This window comes from Protopterus annectens, chromosome 9.part0, assembly GCF_019279795.1.
Source record: "Protopterus annectens isolate FY-2018-M chromosome 9.part0, PAN1.0, whole genome shotgun sequence".
Taxonomy (NCBI): domain Eukaryota; kingdom Metazoa; phylum Chordata; order Ceratodontiformes; family Protopteridae; genus Protopterus; species Protopterus annectens.
In genome coordinates, this window is record NC_056743.1 from 578,421,316 (window position 1) to 578,434,847 (window position 13,532).

A 13,532-nucleotide genomic window follows, 5' to 3' on the forward strand; every position below is an offset into this window, starting at 1 on the left:
TAGCTACTCGTTTGTTTATAATGTTCAAATGTGCTGGAAAACTGCCATCATTTGTAATCTTTCACTGACTCATACTTCTGCATTCTGTTGATCCCCCAGCTTTAGCTGCAGTTACTCAGCATTAAGGGAAAACAAAGTCAATTATAAGAAAAAAAGAAGTTGTCAGTCTGGAAAGCTGTATGTAGACCTTGGTCATATTACATTTGCTTTATATTAACACTATAATCCCTGCTGATTCATTGGTTTGTAGGACAGCAGTCGATGCTGCATAGCTGGATAAAGTTGTTTTCATCTTTGGACTGACTACCATTTTGGTACAATATGATCTCAGGACGAATCAATGTTAATGAAGCTCTGTGGCTGTGCACACCTTCCCCTGTAGCTATGTTTCAGCTTTAGGTAAGGCTATGTATATATTTCCTGGTTTTAATGCATGCGTACAGAACAAAATACAAGATGTGAAATGTACTCAGTAACATTGCTGCTAACCACACGAACCTCCATCTACCCTGCCAGGTTGCACCAGTTTAGCCTTATTTATACCAGTACGGTAATTTTTGTTAGAATCAAGAGATCCATATTCCAACATTACAAGTATTGTATCCATCTCTTGCCTTCTCGGTGACACCTCTCTGATTCCCCCTTCCTTTTAGCAGCTGATTCTCTCTTTATTTTCACCATTCATGAGTAATGTATTCATCATAAGTTCTTTACTTATAGTCCAACAATTAAACTTCAAAGCAACCCTTTCCATTTTTCCACATTGCCCTAACTTCATTGTGGTCTCACTGTCAAATAAAAGTGCATACATTCAGTGGGACTATTTTTTTTCACACTTTCATGGGATTTTTCCATTTTTGTTGTTTTTGTGATTTTGGGTGGCTGCGTGGTGCAACAGTTAGCATTGTCACCTCACAACAAGAGGTTCAATGGTTTGATTCTCAGCTGGGGTGCCTTCTGTGGGGAGTCTGCATGCCCTCCCTTGCAGTCACTTGGGTTTCCTCTGGGTGCTCTGATTTTCTCCCACATTCTAAAGACATGCAGTAGGTGGACTGGACACTCTAAATTGGCTGTAGGTAAGTGTGTGTGCGTGTGTGTGTGTGTGTGTGTGTGTGTGTGTGTGTGTGTGTGTGTGTGTGTGTGTGTGTGTGTTTGTAAGTGGTACAAATGAAGTATTGTGGCAGGGCTAGCCACTCAGTGTATACCTTGGCTCGAGATGTTTGTCAATGCTGAAATGACACCCTGACTTCATGTGAAAAATGGGAAAAAGTGGTTGAGGATGGATGGGTTTCCATTTTTGTGATTAATAGCCTGTGTCTCACATACAGCAGATGTATTCTGTTGCACTGCCACAATGTGTCCATGTCCCATATCACCTGACTTGATAATGTCGCCTACTGACTTTCAGGTAGAAACCAAAGTGTGGAGATTTCAATAGTTTGGTGCAATGTTCTAGCAACAATATTATCTGCAGAATTTGGGGGTCAAGCCAGAAAACTGATGCAGACAACAGAATTCTGAATGACCAAGAAAAGAAAAGGTAAGCGGCAAGATAGAGTGATAAGCATAAGGTCTATAATTATCAAAATGAACAATCACTTCTACCAGACATCCAGTTGGCAGTACACTCTGTAACAAACACACACAGTCCATGAAGTAGTACTATGTGCACTCTGTCAACTATGTCATGCAGTGGGATGGAGCCATGACTGCAGTCCAGATGACCCAAGTTTGATTAATGGCTGAGGATACTGGAAGGGACAAATAAGTTGGAGGTGGTAAATGAAAGACAATGGTTAATGGTAGCTCTCCCATCCCAGGCAGAAGACGGTGGATAGACCCCTTGCCCTACTGATCCCACAAAGCAAACCTGGTTACTGCAGGATGCATCTGAAATGGGTTGCAGTGACTACCTGCCTAAAGTTGGCCAGGGGGCAAAACAGGCTGCAATAGAAGTGCAAGGCTCTGCTCACCACAGGAAGGGGGGTGGCAGGCTGATTAAGGCCTCTCTTCCATGAATGACATGACACTCACGATTCCCAAATTTCATCTGCTATGGGCACTCACCCAGTCATATAATGAGTGGCCTAAAGGGCTGTCACCAAGCTCAGAAATGAGCTCACCATGGAAGAATGAATGGTCACATGAGATCAGGACTGACGCTTGGAGGTTGTCAGTGGTATAGCAAAAAAATGTCTGCAGCATGCATACAGTTAAGCCGTAGTATTTGTGCACAATTCATCTATTAGCTATCAATGACATATTCAGTAGAGAAAAGAAATAATGCAGCTCGTAATACTTTTTTTTTATTTAGCTCATTTATCACCAACAGATAATGTCCAGTTTCTGTAAAACAAGTACAATTTTTTTTTTTGTTCTTTGGAGCTTTATTTATGCAAGAAAAACAAATAAAGCAAAAATGAAATGCTTATGCCAGAAATTTGAATAAAAATATTCCCAGTCATACCTAGCAGCCATAATATACCTGCTGATCATGACTTTACATTATTTGTATCACATCTGATACTATGTCAGTTATCCCTCCCTTGCACTATGTTAATAGATCAGAGGATCTATGTACTTTGTCTCTGCTCCTGCTTTGCAGATGGATAGTGCCCTTTATATTATGAGTTCTGTATCTTCTTTTTTATGTTTCATGTATTTTAATTCACTTGCAATGACACATTCCCTTTAGCCTTGGCAATAAAGAACACTTCATACACTGTGCCAGGTCCATCATACTTCTCATCTTCTATGATTTAGATATAGAGCTCTGATTTTGGTACTCCAGTTTAGAAATTATCCACCTAGATTTACTGATGTTCCTCATAAAAGTCAGACATGCTCATAGGCACAGAGACTACAGCCGGTGGCTTGTTTTGGTTTAATGTCTCAAAGTTTTTGGGGTTTCTAATACCATATCCGGCAGGAAATCCTTCCTAAGTCAAAGTATGATTAAAGTTCATGAAATGAGTATTGCTTCAAACTTTGATGTTAACCAGAAATGCTCTTTGCAGCATCCACAATGTGCACAGAACTGACTCCTTCTACAATTCATATGGAGTTACATGTATCAGTAACATATCTAAGTACAATTGCAAATTCTTTTTTTATAAGACCCGTTGCTCCTACTACTATTGGAACTGTCTGGGTATCCTTCTTCCACATTGCCCTAATTTCTGCCCGTAAATCCTGATATTTTATGACTTTATGTCCCTCTGTATGTAAGACACTGTAGTCACTGGGTGTAGTGATTTCAATAATCAATGTTATTTTTGTCTTCTTTTCATAGACTACTACATCTGGTTTTCTCACATCTAGTTTTTGAACTGTTGGTAATGGGTGATCCCATGTGATATAAACTTCATTTTCTATAATGCTTTATGGTTCAGGACTGGAATGTTATCATCTACTTCAATATTATAATGTTTGCACAATCCCCAATGTAACAGTCTTGCCACATTATTATGCCTTTCAGTATACAGTCCTTCCACCATTAGTATATCACACCCTGCAACAAGATGTGTGACTGTTTCCAGTTCTGCTTTACAAAACCTGCTTTTGTCGGTTTCTCCCACATGTTCAATAGACTTTGTAAACCAACATGTATGTAGTCTACTATCCAGGGCCGCCAATATTAATCTTTTGTCTTTTGGTTTAAATTCACCTCTCCTTAACCATTCCTGCATTTGGTCTTGATCAACATGAGGTTGTTCCAGAGTTTTCTGTACATACAACTATATTATAGCAATAACCCATGCCTGGGTGTGGGTAATGCTGGATTTACCCACAGTTGGTGTGGTTTGGTCACGAGGGCGAAGCCCGAGTGGCCAAACAAAGACAACCATGGGTAAATCCAGCATTACCCACACCCAGAAGTGGGTTATTGCTATTATACAATGACATTATTTAAGAAAAAAAAATAATTAATTTTCTTAAATAATGGCATTGTATAATGCCTCCTTGCTGCCCTACTGCAGCTGTCTGGTATTCTGTGGCAGTTTTGATGCACCGCGCATGCGTATACTTACGCAGTGCATCAGAGCTGTGGGCAAAAGCAACAGAGAAAGCAAGATCTCCGTTGCTTTTTACAAACTGTCTCACTATGTTAAAGGAGTTTAACATATCGAGACAGCTTTATAAAAAGCAACTGAGAATCTCTGTTGCTTTTTTAAAGCTGTCTCGCTATGTTAAACCCATTTAATATAGCAAGACTGTTTTGAAAAAAGCAACGGAGAAAGCAAGATCTCTGTTGCTTTTTAAAGTGTCTGGCTATGTTAAATGGGTTTAACATAGTGAGACAGCTTTAAAAAAAGCAATGGAGATGCTCCATTGCTTTTTTTCTAAGCTGTCTCGCTATGTTAAACTCGTTTAACATAGCGAGGCAGGTTGTAAAAAGCAACAGAGATCTTGCTTTCTCCGTTGCTGTAAAAAAAAAGAAAGAGTTATACTAATGTTAAAAGTCCGGGCGACTGGACCTTTTTCCATTACTATAACTCTGATTTACAACGTGCACGCTGACCAATCAGCATGCACGTTTTGGACTATTAATGGGGGGGTCGTTGTATAATTATGCATTTTCCACATTTCTTGCCTTCTCATCTGATCCTTCACCTTATATTCTTTCTTTTGTTTTTGTTTTTTTGGCACATTCAGTTGCTGCCTGATTTTTATCTACTACTGGTTTGATTTCATTTCCCGTTTGATGCCATTATGTTTCTGCTAAACTAAGCAGGAAAGTCATCTTAGACTTATTTTCCTCATGTTTGAAACTTTCACTATGTTTGGAGCTTGTCGAATCAGCAGATATGTATGTAGTCCTATGATTGCAGAAATATGCATGTAATCAATTTTGAGGAGGCTCATATCTCCTTTAGAAGGGGAATATATAATCTTGATAAACACCAATTTTTATAAATCATTTGATAAGCATGAAGCATTTTTTTGTTTTCCTGTCCAACTGATCCAATATCTTTTGGGGCCAGTCAGTCACTTCAAAATTGTAAGTTAGAACAGGAAGAGCAAATTGGTTTATAGCCTGGATTTTTTTCCTAGATGTTAGAGCTGTTTTCAGTATTAATTTTAGTTTCTAAAATATTGTTTACTAAGTTTTATTTGTATCTGTTCATGTTTCATTGTTGATCCTTCATCAGTTCCCAAATATTTATACACTCCCTCCTACTCAAGTTCCTTTATACCACATCCCTGTCCCAGACTGATATTTTCTTGGTGCTGCAGCTTTCCTGCTTTAAAGGTTGCTTTTGAACATTTATCAAGACCAAATGACATTCTTATATCATCTGAGAAAGTTTTGAGCGTTTGTAATTATGATTTCAGTTCCTCATCGGATGAGCTATACAGTTTTATATCATCCACTAAAAGGAGATGCAAAGTCTTTGCACTGTTGTTTTCTGGGAGCCAAACTGTAGTCATGACCTAATCTGTTAAGTAGACAGCTTAACAGGTTAAAGGCAAGACAAAACAGCAGTGGTAACAAAGACTCACCCTGGAATATCCCCCTTTGAATTTTTATCCCTGGAATAATAATTTGTCCTTTATCATGGCTTAACTGCAAAGTGGTTTGCCACTGTTTCATGATCGCTGTAATGTAATTTTTCAGTGTATGGTGTACCTTATACAATTGTAAGCACTCTTTTATCTATGAATGTGGGATGCTGTCAAATGCTTTTTTGTAGTCTATCCATGCCATACTTAGATTCTTCCCCTTTTTAGAGTTCTCCATTATGACTTTATTTAACAACAAATGATCCTTTGTTCCACATGACTTTCTTTTGTTCAGTTGCCATGATTGAGTTTTCTTCTAAATGACTATAAACTCTGTCGGCATCAATTCCAGTGCATAGTTTACACATCGCTGGAAGGCAAGTTACTGGTGTATAAGTTTTAGTATAGCCTGCAGGATTGCTCTTAAGGAGGAGTATTGTTTTTCCTGTTGCTAACCAGGTTGGTGTCTCTTCAGGGCGCACATATAAATAGTTCTTACTCATGACAAAATCTTCATGTAAAGATTTTAATACTTTTAGCCAAAAGTTTGGTACTGCATCTGGGCCTGGGGTTTTCCAGTTAGGAGTTTCTCCTAACTTTGTTTCAATTTCTCTGGCTGTTACTTCATCCCATTTCATATTCTGTACATTTGAACTTCTTATTCTTTCTTTCACTTCTTCTCTCCATTCATCATCTTTGCTATGTTCCACAAGATTGTTCATAGCTATATCCCCAAAATGTGTCTATTTCTTCTGTTCTTGGTGGTGTTTCAATTCATTTTGCCTTTCTCGATTCTCTATAAAACTTTTTTTGGGTCATAAATAAATTGCTAATTTTGTACATTTCCTTTATATTTACCTGAAGTTTTTCTGTCTGTGCTGATATTTTTAGTTTATTATTTGTGATAGTGCATGACTGATCCTGATCTGTTCTGATACTGTGAATTGCTTTTATCACATCAGTCTTTCTGAGTACTTTTGTTGATCTATTCCCTCTTCTATACTGTGTTTTTGCAGTAAGACAGACTTTATCTGTGCAATATATCCTATTTACTTCTATTATATCACATGCATTTCTATGAACAGTCCTGATTACCATGTTCATTTGTTTTATCAAACTTCAATCATTTTGGGTCTTACTGACTTTCTGTAGTCTATTTGTTTTATTGGTCTTTATATGTTTCAAACTAATCAGAATAACAAACTAATTTCAACAAAGTCCAGAAGCACAATAGCAAAAACGGCACCACAGCGATAATTTAAAATTCTTTACTGAAAATATATCCAAAAGGTAAGTGCTTTCAGCTGCATAACATCAGCCTTCATCAGACAAACTTAAAATCACCACAGTGGTTTTTAAATACCATTCATTTAAATCTTACTAATCATTATTAATTATTCAATTAAATCCTGTGCTTAAATAGCATTTAAAAAGACAAAGTGCAAAATTCCAAGTTTTACTCAAAATAACATATGTACTTGAATATATATGTATAAACACTTGCATTGAACTAAATCAATATTAATATACATGACTTATATTTGCAAAATATAATTATTATTATTACTTCCATATACATTATATGAATAACATAACTAGTTGTGTGCTTAGAATTACTACAAATATAAACTGTTAAAATATATGCCATTAAATTACCTATTTATACTCCTTAATTTTAAAATACTAGAAATAGAAATAGAGTCATTCAATCCTGGAGCTTGTGTGGCATTAAGAAAAACTTGCCACCAGTATTCCTTAGATTCCAAAATTATTTTCCAAGGACCTTTCCTAGGTGACTGAAGCAATTGTTCAAGCACTACAAATTTAAATTTATGAGTTGGATATTGGGCAATATGTCTATATAAAGCATTATTATCCGATTGTCTATTAAATTAATAAAAGTGTTCATATATTCGCTGTCTTAATTTTCATTCAGTTTTTTCGATATAATAAGCTGAACATTCCATACATAAGGCTGCATAAACTATACCTGAGGTATTACAATTATATCTACCTTTTATTGATATAGAACTGCCATTTATGCAGACCTGCTCACATTCCAATATATATGAACAATACTTACACATATTACATTTTTTCATAAATGCCTTATCAACAATATGCCTACCTGAACTGATATTACACAGATCTTTTAAATTTTTATCTCTCTTATATGTAATAGATGGTTGTGCCCCTAATAGTTTTAACAACTGAACATCTCCCTTAATAAATGCCCAATTTTTATTTATAAGATTTTTAACATATTCCGAATCCTGTGTGTAAGTCGTGATGAATGCCACATTACCTTTATTTTTGAGGCATATACTATTATCAAGCTTAGCCATGGTGTTGTTAACATTAACATTAATATCCACAACCATTGATGTATGTAGCTCTATAGTACCTTCTTCTTGCACATGCATAGTCATGTATATTAATATTGATTTAGTTCAATGCAAGTGTTTATACATATATATTCAAGTACATATGTTATTTTGAGTAAAACTTGGAATTTTGCACTTCATCTTTTTAAATGCTATTTAAGCACAGGATTCAACTGAATAATTAATAATGATTAGTAAGATTTAAATGAATGGTATTTAAAAACCACTATGGTGATTTTAAGTTTGTCTGATGAAGGCTGATGTTATGCAGCCGAAGGTGCTTACCTTTTGGATATATTTTCAGTAAAGAATTTTAAATTATCGCTGTGGTGCCATTTTTGCTATTGTGCCTCTGGACTTTGTTGTCTTTATATGTTTATCCATGTCTATTAAATCAAGAAACTCTTCCCTTAGATCAATTTCTTCTAAACTCAGGGCACATTCTTTGTTCTCCATTTCCTGCGGGCCTTCTATAGAAAGTTCCAGAGTATCTTCTTTTGTCATATTTTCTTTAGTTTCATCCTATGCCATCCTTTGTTCTTTCATATGGTAACTCACTGGCCTATCTCTCTACAACATTGACTGTACCAGAGTTGCCATAGTTTCCTGTTCCTTCCCTATGCAACTCCAACTGAACTTTTACACTGATTTCCTGTTGAAGACTCCAATGTATCTTCATATGGTAACTGATCAGGTGCTCCCTGCGCCACTGGATTCTCCTTAATTTGGGGATTGATTCATTATTCTATCCTGTTGTGATGTTATCAGATTTAGATTTTCTACACTAAATCTTTCACTTTGCAGGTAATCCATAACTCCAGTTTCTATTTCTTTAACTTCTCCATTACTAATCCTCCTTTATACTTTCCCTATTTGTTTTCTGATTTTTTGTATTGTAAAATTTTCCATATCTGGATGCCTTTGCCTATATTTGTCTTCAAATATCTTTGGTGCTGCTCATTTTGTATTGCTTAACTTTGCTTTTTCCTTTGCATAAATATTGCACCACATTACATCTTTTTTCTTTTCATTCTCAGTATTTCTTCTTCAGATGTCTGCTGCTCTTTCTGTTTCTCTTCAGTTGGGGGAATCATTGCTCCTTAATGCTGTGATATAACCTGTTAGACTTTCTACATTAAATCCTTCACTTTGTGTGTATTCCATAATGTCAACTTCTATTATTTTAACTTCTACTTTACTAATTTCTGTTCTACATTCCCCTTTGTGATCTTATTTTTTGTATTGTGAAATTTTCCATATCTGGGTGCCGTTGCCTGTATTGCTCTTGAAATATCTTTGGGGCTGCTTTTTTGTATGATTCATTTGGCTTCCTTCTTTGCATAAACATTGTACCATATCAGAGATCTCTTTCTTTCCATATTTCTTTTTTATACCTTTCAAAAATATATAGACTTTGTTCTTTATATTTTCACAGTTCCTCAGTCACTTCTTTTTCCAAATGATCCAAAGTTTCGTGGTCTATATAATGTTTTTCATGACTCTGTTGTATTAATGAACACAAGTTTACATTTGAAGTTTTTCTTGTACAAGTATTTTTGTTTCCTGTAATCTCTCAATCTTTTTTTATATATTCTGTCCAGAAATTCTGCAATTCTTGCCTAATAGTTGTTGTTGTGTCTTTCGGCTTTTCCTGGTTAGGGGTCACCACGGCGGAACTCCAGTCTGCTAATGATTGGCAGTAGATTTTTATGTGCCGAGTTGCCAGCTCTGACACACAACCTTCAACCAAGGTACGCCCATTCACGCATATCTCCATGCAGAAGACACTCTAGCTGAGAATCGAACCGGACAGCGTCTTACTGTGAGGTGACAATGCTACGGCAGCACCACCACTGCAGTATACTTCTTGCCGAATAGTAACAATGCATAATTTCTTTCATATTCTCAGTAGTCCACTCTGTTGTCTTTATGGGCTATCATTTTTTGTGATTTTTGTGGAATACTACTTCCTTCTACAACGGGGGGGGGGGGGCAACCTCCCCATGAGCCTGGCCTAACCCCATTGTAGGAATGTTTCTATGTCTTGAGGTTTCAACACTGTTATTTTTTCCAGTCCTGGCACCAGTGTGCTTACCAGGATTGATCACTTTTTATCCTGGGACTTGTGTACCCAGCTGTCTTGTTATTTTTTAACCTACTTCTGTTCATGATATATGCTATATGAAATACGGGTCTATATTAAAACATCGAATGCTTAAAACAGCAAATGATGTTTTATCGACCCTTTTTCAGCAAAAGCTGAAAATGTCAACATCTCAGAACACCGATTTCTTTCCTAGGGAAAGAAATCGCTGTTCCAACCAAAAAAATAAAATAAAAAACAGTAAACACTTCCAAACACATACACACGTACCTTAACCCTAATCCCCCCCCAAAAAAAAGTAAACAGCTGAAAACACATATGCACGTAACTCAACCATACATCTAACGCAAAAAAAAAAAGTAAACATTTTAAAACATATGCACTTATCTTAACCTGCACCCTAACTCTAAGGCCAGTAACTGTTGCACATTTATGTAAACAGTTCCAAACACATACACACTTATCTTAACCCTAATTCTACCCCCCCCAAAACAAAAGTAAACAGCTTAAAACACATATGCACTTAATTAAACCGTACATCTAATGCAAAAAGAAAAAACAGTAAACACTTTCATACATATGCACTTACCTTAACCTGCACCCTAACCCTAAGGTCAGTAACTGTTACACATTTATGCTCGGGAGCTATACCGGATAAGGGACCACTCTACAGTGCAGAACACGACAAAGCAACGAAGCGGTCAAGTGACTTCTTTCCCAGGGAAAGAATTCACTGAACAGCCGCTTTGCTGTTTTGCCTGTTCGCTCTTTAGGTGTCGATGAAAACGCATTTGACAAAATGTGTTTTCATTGTTCTAATAGGAACCCATGAAATACAGTCTATATATCAGTGCCGTCCTGGTGTGGTTTGGGAAAAACAGGGTCCACCTGATGAAGGTACTTACCAAGACTTGAGGATGAATTCAACTCCAGCAATGCTAGTCTCCTTTGCCTACTGATGCCATCATCTCTCCATTCAGACCCGAAATGGTGGCTCGCCATCGGCGAATGGAGATGACATACTAATGCAGAGTGTAACTACATCAGCAAGAAACTTTGAACAAACTCTTTCTCTGCTCAGCTGCAGTTATGGTATCAGCTGGTAAAATTCATTATTTTTTTCAACTGCCTCATTTGAAGCCAGATAATCACTCACAAAATGTTGTCTTTGTGATTACTGTGAACTTTACTTACTGGTAGAAAAAAAGGGATATGCGGAAAGGAAGTCTAAGACATTGTGGGATAAAACTGTAGAGAAAAACCATAGAATGTTTTGAAGATAATTCAGCTTAGAAACAGAGGAGGCATCAACAAAACTCTTCCAATCCAAAGGTTGAGAAGGATCACTCAGAGAGTAAACTATTCCATAAAAAATCCCTCAGTTTTTCTCTGCCTCTACAACAACAGGACTGTCTCATTCAGCAAATGACAGGACTTGAAAAAATTGATATGGAGTCCCTTTTGATGAGTGAAGAGCTATATTCAATACAAAATTCTTCAGAACTGCTTCAAGGAATGGATGGTTTCATCAAGTAAGCTGTCCCATAGCTGCAACCATATTGCCAGATTCGCCAATGGCTCCACCTATAGAACCCACCACTGTCAGAACCTGAAACAACTAAAGTGGCTAGAACTGCCCAGCTTAATTCAATCCAATCAACTCTTAATAGCGCACAAAGTTCTGTACCACCCTAAGGATACTCCCTCACTTATAAATATTGTTAAGCCATATAGCAACCTAAAATTCCTACAGTCAGCTGAAAAATTACTGGTCCAAAACCACAAAGCTAATGACTCAGCTGGTGAATTCCTGTGTGCCAACTTTGTTGGCAAAACCTGGAATTCATGGCCAAACTATATAACCCTTCAATCCTCCAAAAGTCTCCTCAACAAAAACCTCAAACAGTATCTCAAAGTGAACTGGCTATGCCCATGTACCAACCCTGATTAAGTTATAAACTGATAGCATAATCAGTAATTATCATAACATGTAACTACATCACCAAGCTCTATACCCAATCTTACTTTTAATTGGGTCTGTCCATGAGAATTGTAAGTCCCTAGAAGGGAACACTACTAAGCCAATGTATATAATGTATATAACCACTTTGTTTTTATATATTCCAATTGTTTTCTAACTTCTTGTGTAATCTATGTATTGTTTGTCTATGTGGAGCTTTTCTCCCTGGGTCTCCACTGAAAATGGACATGTATCCAGTCGGACTATCTCGGTAAACAAATGTAAAATAAATAAATAAATAAATAAAAATAAATACATTTATTCTGACAATATGTTTTCGGCAAAATTTTCACGCACTGTTTTTCTATTATTAAAAGCATTAAAGATTTAAACATGTCCAATAAGCTGACAAGAGATAAATAAGGAGTGCTATATTGGGAAAACAATGGACTTCACTTAATCAAAAAAAATAAACAAAGTCCCATTTATAGGCACATGCCTTGTTTAATAAATAAACAAAGCCTATTCATAAGCCCTTAGTGTCCACTATATGAAGACCTCCTACTGTGAAAAATAAGAATGGACTCCTTTTTCTGGCCCTCCATTCTTAGTTTTAAAATTCCCAATTCAGCTTTGTCATGGCAGGTCATACCTACTGAATGTGATAGATTTGTTTGAGAAAGTCACAAAGAACATGGATGATGGTAAAACAGTACATATCGTCTACTTCAACCTGGCCAAGGCATCTGACACAATCCTCTACTCGGGTACTAAAAAATCACAAAACTAAGCATAAGTCTCTACATCACCAGGCGGATAACCAATTGGTTCACAGACAGAACACATGATTAAAGTGGGTAAATCCATAGTCAGCAAGAGACCAGTGGTGTGCCACAGTGCTCATAGATGGGACCACTCATAGGTTCATAGGTTGGTACTAGGCTATCAGCCCTAGGGCCTATACAAGCCTAGCCATAACAATTCCCTGGCTATTTCTTCCCAAATTATTTACTTTCCTGAACCCCTGTCTAGCAGGGTGACTGACGTGATCCCTGGGGTGAATTTCCTTCCTCCCATCCAAACGTCAAGGTTCCTCTTGAAGAGGTCCAAAGAGGCACTCTGCTTGACATGTATGGGCAATCTATTCCAGAGTCTGGGGAGTCTCTGGGTCAGGAACCTATCCCTCCAGCATGTTTTGTTTATTGTGATGACAAGGTTTAGATCCCTGGAGCGTGTAGCTCTGAGGGATTGGGATTTCTTTAAGTGTAGCATGTCCAACAGCTCTGGGTTTGACATGGCCTTGTATGTTAAGCAGAGATCGCCTCTGAGTAGACGATACGCGAAAGAGTATAGCTGGAGTTTTTTAAGGCGGTCAGCGTAGGGCATCTGCTTTAGGCCTGTGATTCTTTTAGTGAGGTATTTCTGAGGCCTTTCCAGTTGTTGCAGATGTCTTGAGAGGTACATACCAAATGGGGCATTGTATTCTATAATGGGTCTAATGAGGGAGGAGTACAGTGGAACAATGACCTCCTTTTTTCTGGATGAAAAGCCCTTCATGATGAGGTGTGCCACATAGAAG

The 13,532-nt window shown here is 37.2% G+C and overlaps 1 long non-coding RNA gene across 1 annotated transcript in view; it reads left to right on the plus strand.

Moving 5' to 3' along the window:
- The first annotated feature begins 239 nt into the window (after positions 1-239).
- Positions 240-13,532, plus strand: part of LOC122810881 — a 65,540-nt gene continuing 52,247 nt past the window's right edge. Inside the window, exons 1-2 of the long non-coding RNA XR_006366140.1 lie at positions 240-399; positions 1,409-1,540. This is a non-coding gene — a long non-coding RNA (uncharacterized LOC122810881). The remainder of the gene's footprint in view (positions 400-1,408; positions 1,541-13,532) is intronic.